Below are 7,500 nucleotides of genomic sequence, written 5' to 3'. Positions count from 1 at the left end.
GTAAATGCCTGTTTGGATGCATAATTATTTGTGCTGATGTCTGTAATCCACAATATGTTCACATACATTGTATGTGAACAATTAGTATGTTTCTGGATATATTTTATGAGAAGTAAAAAAAAGAATTAGAATTGTAATGTATTGCAAGTATGGGAATATTTTAAGGTAAAGTGCTGTCGTAAAATAGATTTCAACGGAATGTGAATGTTGGACATCTTGTGTGCTAAGAAGAGCCTACTGTTATGCTTCTCAGGTTAGGCTGTACGAAGCTGAAAGTAATATTTTGTCAATATTCTCAGGAGATAGATTCGTTTCCATAAGACATTCATGGGATCACTGTGTAGGAAGCTCTATTTGCTGAGCATGTACTTTTTTTTTTTTTTTTTTTTTTTTTTTTTTTTTAATATCTAAGGTGCAAGGAACATGTAGTGCCTGGGCTACTATATAATTGTTATCTTAAAACTAATTATTTTATTTGATACTACTGAGAGATGTGACGATTTTTAGAAATGCCTTCATGTGAGACAGTACTTTTAGGTTATTATGAAAATGACTTGTGACTTTTTTTAAGCTTATTTTGGTATATACTTCATGCAATAATCTTATATAACCTTTAATTAGATCTTAGGATGAAGAAATTATGCATTACACAGGAGCAATAATGTGGATAAAATGATGTTTGTGTATGGTTGAGAAATTTATATATTAAAAAAGAAATTGTGTGCAGTTAAGAGTTGGGAAATATGTTTTCAAAGTACATGCAGGTAAATTGTCTGTCATATTCTTTTTAATGTTTTAAATCACCACCTTTATATGTGGTTGTATCTGAAACATATAGCTCAGTATAAGTAGAAATTGTTCCATGAAAAACTACAAAAGGCCCTCCAGTGAAGATGTTGGACTTGTGAAAATTATTTGTTGAATGCTGTGTTGAGACTTGTTGCTATCAAAGATATTTAGGATGAATTGCTGTTGGTTATATTGTTGAAGTTTTCATTGTATTCTTGTTGCTGTGGCTACTGAACTTAAAATGAAAATGAGAAAAGTGCAAGCCTTAGCTCAGTTGTACAAGTATTGTATTATATTTTTGGGTTACCAAGCATTGTTAAAGTGATGTGTTTGTATACACTACCATGCAGATATTTATGTTATATTTTGTGATAAGAAATGCTCGCAAAATGTTGGAAGGAGTGAATGTATTGATTTAAAAGAGGATATTCCATGTGTTTGTTCCAAAGCATTTTATGATATTTGTTGTGTATATAACATGGGAGTTCAAAAACTTTCTAAATGCCATCCAAGTAGTATAAATAATGATTGTGATACTGGTGATGCATGTTTTGGCAAGATCAAATGTCCTAACTAATTTTGATTTAGGTAAGTTACTCTTTTACGTTCCTTTTTATTATAATAATCAGTATTGATATTGTTTAGTAAATAACATCAGAATAGATAAGTTTTGTCAAGAGGACTGTGTGTGGTTGCATGTGTGTATATATATAAATATATGTATGTATATCACATGTAATACTAATATACACATACATACAAAGTATGTATATATACACACGCTGCAATTTTTGATGGTGCTAATGTGCGTAAAATCTAAGAGCGCAGCTTTGCACGGGACACAGGTAATGGTGAATGTTTGTGTTGAATGAGAGAGAGAAGAGAGAGAACAAGTGAGTAAATGAAAGTTATCCAATTGCCATACACATTAAAGTCTTACCATTATAGATATATTCAAATACAAGAATATTGATATTTTAAACTTTTGTACCTTGATTACTTGCTTTTGCTTTTTAAGATAGTACGAAAATTGAAAACTTGATTTGTATATCTAGGTACCATTTAACTAGAGGCCAGACCTTAAGTTAAGATTTTAGAAGAAGAGTTTATAATAATTTTCCACAATAGGAATGATAGAAAAATGTTGAAGTTCAAAAGTTCAAATACTTTTTTTTTTTTTTTTTTTTGCCTATCTAATACATATATTTTTTGTTGTCAGTTATTTCTCAATATGAATTCAAACTCTTCATTTATTGTTCAGGTACTTTATTTATTGTGTTTCATATCTCAGATATATATTTCCAGACATATTAACCATAATTTATAATAAATTTTGTTGAACCGAATTTAAGTTTAAGCTTAGAGAAACTATAAGGAATTCTTTTTTTGTAAAGGTTAGTGTACTGCCGTGTTAATATTTCGTTTAGATAAATAAAACCAGAAACACTGATAAACATCAGTCATTAGCTTGAAACAAACCAAGAAAAAAAAAGAAATCAAAAATAAATTCTAAAAAACTGCTAATATGTTATGATCAACTTTAATGAAAATAGCAACATGTTAAAGTTTATCATTTCCTGCTATGGTATCTTCTGGTTTAGTGAGGTTATTGTGTTGAATTTACTTGTTATTGGAATCTGGATGACAGTAATGTTCACTTTGTTAAGTTATCAAATAAATTGTCCATGAATATTTGTTGTTTGGTTTTCCAGTATCTTTCAAATACACTTAAATAAGGAAAATTGGAGAAATGTTTTATGGAAGGAAAAGTAAAAGCTAAAGAATAATAAACCTCATGATGGGTATGTACAAATAAAAATGGATGTAAGAAAGGTAGAAAGCCAACATCAAAGTAAATGAAAAGAATGGGAAGACGGCTGGAAAAAACATAATTAGGAAGCATAATAGGATGCAATTTTTGACCAACAAAAGACTTGAATAAATTGGAAAGGGCTCCTATGCTTTTTTTTTTTTTTTTTGTATTCTTGCTATTGTTTTGATGTGGGACTCAGCATCCTTATCATAAGGGAGATGATCACATTCAGCAAACCTGTTCACTAAATCTTAAAGATCTGGTTACCATAATGAATGGCAGGTTATATTACTGACACCCTTATTTATATTATATTTTCTTTCCTTTCTTTTTTTTTCATATATTTACCACTTACAAAACCCCAATGAACCTACTTGCCCCAGACCATTTATTACTCAATAAACCTTAATTTTCAAGGTTTAGGATGGTATCTAACCAAATTAAAAAATATATTTATTGGATTACAAGCTTATTTATACCATTCTAAGCCATAGCCTGAGACCTAAAGTTTTCACTAACACTAACTCCTGTATAGTAAACCTTAAGTAACATCATGACTTTTGGCTCTTTTATTTTTATGTCTCTGAATATGGAGAATAATCTTTATTCATATTTACATAGTACTGACGCAGACTATGAGTGGGGGGCAGGTTCAACCTTATAACTACAAAACTAAGGCTTATTTTGATGAAATAATTTGTCTATAGACTTGCATACCATATAAAGCTGTAGAAAAAGTATTGCAATTTCTCTTTTTTCTAATATTCAATATTCTCAGTTTTAGGATATTTTCTTACTGCACCAATGAATTATACACTATAAAACACACAGAACTTTGTTAGTGTCAACCTAATTAACATATATGTGTACAATTTCTGATTGTCGGCCTTTAGTTAACAACACAAAGTGAGCTGCATGGAGTTTACAATGGCCAAATTGATCCATTGTTAGATTAGACATTTAGTGAAACATTGCAAGCATCCCTGAAAGTTTGTTTTGCTCTTTAAGTCTCTTTTACAAATAAATACAGGAGATCTGAGTTCACTATTAATGTAAAAAAGGTACCAATGACCACAACTAATGTCATTTACCTAACTACTAATTATTTGTTGAATAATCCTTGTTAAGTTGTTATTATCTTTTGAATAGCCATATTTGTTAAATGGAAATATCCATATATCCTTCTGTGAATCCTGCTTGCACAATACGAAGTGCAGCAGCATTTCATGGGAAAAGAGGTGTGAGAGAGACAAATCAGGGAGATGGATGGACACTACACACTCACACACAGAATTTTAGAGACTGTTTTCCAAGCATGCAAAGCGTATCACAACCCAGCCAACCTCAGGCCGTCTTCCTTGAGCTATACCGCATTAGCCACTTGAAAGACTGTTGTGTTGAGCAGAAAAACTGACATTCTAAGTGTTAGTGACCAGCGTTGTCCCTTACTCTTGTAGAGGTGTCTTAAAGTGTAATGAAGAATAAAAGAAAAATAGAGAAGCAACATCTTTCACTCACCCGTGCCACACTGTTGCAAGGAGGATATGCAATAATACCATATTCATTCCAAAGTAAAATATTTCTAAACATATGTCAACCCAATGCAGTAATTTTGTTCTGTGACCTATCTCTACACATAGATGGTTCCACAAGTCTGCATGAGTCAGTAAGTAGCTTATGTGACCTCACCTATTTCCTCTTTCCTCAAGCTTTGCTTTTTTTCTAGTACTATTAATATCAATACTGTTATCACTGTTATTGACATTATAGACTTTAATATAGGTTAAGAAAAATAGTAATAGCAATAAAAAACTATTTTTGAAGCTCAAGGAAAAGGGGAAACAAGTGAGGTAGATAGGAGCCATCTATATGTATACACAATAAAAAACCAAAATCACAATGGACATGGTATGCATGTAAAAGCCATCCTCATCGACAGTCCATTGGTGCCAGGTAATTTTTGTTTACACATACATCACTCCATAAGCACTTAGTCAACAAAGACACAATCAGTAGGCAATATATCTTTACAAATATATAAACCAGTTTCTTCTAGCAAACATTTTCTAAGCTAATTCTGTGAACATTACCTGATGAAAATTCCAGAAACTCTGTCACAGATTTTATTCATGATAAATCTAGCAGACCTAAATAATTTGCTATCTCCATCACACACATCTTTTCCATTTTGACACATAGTACTGGGATACAGATTTCACATATTCTTTCTTTGTGTTATACATACACACATGCTGTACAGTGCATGTATACATATATTTAGTTTTTTTTCTAATACTAATAACACTAAGGCTAAATAAATAACAGATGATGAAAAAAAATATTTTTAATCATAAATCACATTTTTTTAGATAAAAGTTACCATATAGTATATACTATGTAATTCAGTAAAGATATAAAAATAAACTTTATTTGATTTTTAAAAATGAAGTGAAACATCAAAAAAAGAAACTGAAAAATATATAAATTATTATAAAAATGGAAACAGTATCTAAGAAGTCTACAGAAAACTTAAGTCTTAATAATATACATGAACAGTTATATAACATTCCATGGGACTGACAGCAACCTATACATATTATCATGTCCAATCTTTTACTACAGTTATGTTGTACCAAATTCTTTCCTTACCATTAATCTAAGTTAGTAGGCCTATTAAAGATATATATGCATATAAATATACATATACATTCAAATATGCATATGCACATGCATATACATGAACAGATACTTTATCCAATGCTGGTAAATTGTTTCCATGGAAGAGGATGCATAGATACAACAGGTCTAAATACAGTTATTAAAAGAGGAAATAACAAAAATTCATCTTAACAAACATTTTTCAGTATTTTACTGAAGAGCAAAGATAACAAGGACAGCATGCCTTAAGGTGATGAAAAAGAGATATGAAACTGTAAACAAAATTCACACAGTGACTTTCAAGACCAATTATTATCACTGAAGATCAAATCCACTACCCAATAACCATCTGTGATACCACTCTTACCACAATGTATCATACCTTTGTAAGAAAACCAAACCAAGTAAGAAATAAAATAAACTTGGTAAGCAAGATGAACACGGAAAGTAATGAAATTCTGTGAAGTGCTCTGAGAATTCACAAAATTGACCCCAGCAAAATCCCTGGAAAATACACTAGAAATTTAGACACTTCTGTAAATTCATGCTCTAGATGCCACATGTACTCCAGAGAGACATACATAAAAAAAAGATAAGAAACAAAAAATCAAGTTTGAAAAAAAAAAAGTGAGACAGCATATTTTCATTTAACTCCTGAAAAAGAAACCCCCTTTTTCCTTTGAGAGAAGTCAAGTAAGGGAAATAATGATACAACCCGAAGCCAGTATGAAATGTCAAACGGTCTTATATGAAAGTAAGAGCAAAGACCAGATGCGATAGTGTGCAAGAGAACCTGTTAAAATGCCAGTTGAAGTTCATTTCTTAAAAGTATTAAGAGTCAGGTATAAGAATAAACAATAAAATTAAATGGAAAAAACTCCATACTTATTATATATGGAGAAAACAGGCTGAGTATGGAAGGTAGACTTATGTGAAGAACTCATAAAGTAAGCATTTTAAGATTATTTAAAATTTCATCAAGATAGTAAACTTAGTGCACTTGAATAAATAGACAGATTTAACAATTAAGTTTCATATTGGTAATGGCAATACTGGCTTATTGTATCTAACAGGTATATGCATAAATCACTTTGATACTACCAAAACTCCATTGCAGTTCACTGCTACATCTTAAACTTCAAAGCAAAACTAGTTTTAGATTTAAATAAAAGATAAAAAAGAATAAAACAATAATTAGGTACTCAAAAATATATAAATCATTCAAATTAAAGTAACTTCTTTACCCTAACAGGCTTTAAATACTAATTAAATACTAAAAAAAGAAAATATTTTTTTAGTAAGAAAAAAAGGTAAAGCAATGGAGAATGGCAAATATCTAAGCAATGAATCACATGTTACACCCAGATGTGATCTAACTGGACACATTAGCTGGTCCCGGCTTCCACTAGCGTCCCTTACTTGACTTCAACTTAGGCACACGATTCCCAAAAGCTGAAAGTAAACAAGGACATTTAAAGACATCATCTTCATTTTGCATGAAAAGGCTCAAACAATTTTGCTTTCATAACTAATCATAAACATTCTTTGCTATGTTTAAAACTTCAATAACTAGCTTCTACTAGAAAGTAGATTTTACTAATCAAAACATCTTCCTAAAAGGTGAGTTTTAACAGAGGAAAAGTCATGAAATAAAATATTCTTATAACATTATAAAAAGATTCTACTAATAAAAAATATTTCTCAAAAAGGTGAGTTTTTAACTGAAGATATGTTGTAAAATGAAGTAGTCTTATAATATTATCTTTAACCACAAAATGATTATCATTGTTAACATGTGTGTTGAAATGTTCATCAATTATATAACAAACAAACAAAAACCTGAAATGACTTCTTGTCTTCTTAGGTCAATCTTGAACCATAAAAAAAATAAAAAATAAAAATATGAATAAAATAAAATGGTGCTGGTGCTAGGAAGTCTAGACTAAAAAAAAAGGTGTTTTGGGTGTGATTTATAGATGACAAGAAATACTGTCGAAGCAAAGATGTATTAAAATAGCCTGCTTTTTTCAAGTACGTGCCCTTGTGACCTTGTCTAGATTTCACTCTAGTCACACAGTCACTTTTTTTTTTTTTTTTAATGCTTAAATATATTTAATTACAATAAATACTGGACATTGGAAATATTCTGCAGCCTCAGGAAGTTTCTGGAGGTACAGCACGTTGCCCTTCCTCAATCCTTTCCTTTCTTATTATTTTTAGACAACTACAGAACTTTACAT

General features: G+C 30.4%; 2 protein-coding genes across 10 annotated transcripts in view; one reads left to right on the top strand and one right to left on the bottom strand.

Moving 5' to 3' along the window:
- The window catches only part of LOC125046929 (nucleoside diphosphate phosphatase ENTPD5-like), a 39,935-nt gene extending 37,454 nt beyond the window's left edge, over positions 1-2,481 (top strand). For all 9 annotated transcript variants that reach the window (XM_047644959.1, XM_047644960.1, XM_047644963.1 and 6 more), the window contains one exon: positions 1-2,481. This exon is cut by the window's left edge and continues 327 nt beyond it. The gene's annotated coding sequence lies outside the window, so the exon portion shown is untranslated.
- A 2,447-nt stretch (positions 2,482-4,928) lies between these two features.
- LOC125046930 (8-oxo-dGDP phosphatase NUDT18-like) overlaps positions 4,929-7,500 on the bottom strand; it is a 44,237-nt gene continuing 41,665 nt past the window's right edge. The window contains exon 8 of the mRNA XM_047644966.1: positions 4,929-7,500. This exon is cut by the window's right edge and continues 445 nt beyond it. The gene's annotated coding sequence lies outside the window, so the exon portion shown is untranslated.

This window comes from Penaeus chinensis, chromosome 39, assembly GCF_019202785.1.
Source record: "Penaeus chinensis breed Huanghai No. 1 chromosome 39, ASM1920278v2, whole genome shotgun sequence".
NCBI classification, from domain to species: domain Eukaryota; kingdom Metazoa; phylum Arthropoda; class Malacostraca; order Decapoda; family Penaeidae; genus Penaeus; species Penaeus chinensis.
Note: the sequence above shows the minus strand (reverse complement) of the source record. Positions and strands in the feature narration are given on the sequence as shown.